We start from the raw sequence: 1,223 nt of genomic DNA on the forward strand, positions 1-1,223 counted from the left end.
AATGCAATGTGTGTGTGTGTGTGTGTGTGTGTGTGTGTGTGTGTGTGTGTGTGTGTGTGTGTGTGTGTGTGTGTGTGTGTGTGTACGTGTATGCACATGCATAGGCTATATACAACATTGTATTTATACACGTGTAAAAACATCTGCTCTTCACACACCGAAGTAATAAAACACACACCCTGTTGCCGGTCTTCTTTTATTTTATCTTCTACACGTTGTATGCTTTGAATTGCCATTTACATCCCCATCAGTCACCCTCTCCCCATCACTTCATTCTCCCTCCTTATTGGCACTGGTTAACTCGTTAGAATTACCCTTAGTAACATAGTAATGTGGTTACACACTATTTGAAACTTATAAATCAACCTTTCTGAAGCCTTGACGCAACATTAAAAGGAAAGAAGGCGCTTACTGTGAATGCAATGCCGACCTCCGGAGGTTTTTCATCCCGTATCCAGTGCAGTCTCTTCCAAGTTTTTTTTTTTTCTCTTTGCAACCCCCCTGTTTTCACGTTTATGTAGATGTATATTTCTCGTACTCACCGTCTTATTTCGGGAGCAGTGTTGCTTATACGCAAAGCCAAGACATGCTCTACAAAAGGTAACTAGCGATTGAGATTTATTGGATTCAAAATGAAAAGATGCCTTCGATATAAGAGGTTAACCCAAAGTTGCTCTAACCGTGACTAGCATTGGCAAGAGCTGGTGCCTTGTCAGCACAAAGGGAGTTCAAAGCAAATCTTTCAAAATACACTCAGATATACATACACACAAACACACTCTCCCACTCCTGTCTCCACTGCAATTTTCTTTTCTTTCCCCCGCTTTCTACAATTACAAAGCCTTGTGCCCCCTTTGTAAGTCTGTGCAGTTTTTTCGAGATGAACTTTGCCATTTTGGTGTCGACCGGCCCCTTTCTTTTGCATCGGTACAGAGAATGCGGGGCTACCAGGGAAAAAAGAAAGAGGTCTTCATGCAGAAAGAGAAGTGGAAAGAAAGTTTGATAAAACACACATTGCACAAAAAAGCAACATAAAGCATGCTCGTAAAACACCCATCATAAGAGCCAGAGATGAAAGAATCCCCGAGAAAATAAGCATGAGATTGAGAAAGTAAAATTAATAATTTGGATGGTTGTTCATAATCTAGCACTAGTCTGGTGTGTTTGTGTGCGTCTCTGTCTGTGGTGGTGGGAGCTGAGTGGCTATGGTCTTGGAAATATAG

General features: G+C 41.5%; 1 long non-coding RNA gene across 1 annotated transcript in view; it reads right to left on the minus strand.

Moving 5' to 3' along the window:
* LOC136748890 (uncharacterized) overlaps positions 1-838 on the minus strand; it is a 21,395-nt gene extending 20,557 nt beyond the window's left edge. The window contains exon 1 of the long non-coding RNA XR_010816649.1: positions 413-838. This is a non-coding gene — a long non-coding RNA (uncharacterized LOC136748890). The remainder of the gene's footprint in view (positions 1-412) is intronic.
* Positions 839-1,223: the final 385 nt, after the last annotated feature.

Source organism: Amia ocellicauda, chromosome 4 (assembly GCF_036373705.1).
Source record: "Amia ocellicauda isolate fAmiCal2 chromosome 4, fAmiCal2.hap1, whole genome shotgun sequence".
Taxonomy (NCBI): domain Eukaryota; kingdom Metazoa; phylum Chordata; class Actinopteri; order Amiiformes; family Amiidae; genus Amia; species Amia ocellicauda.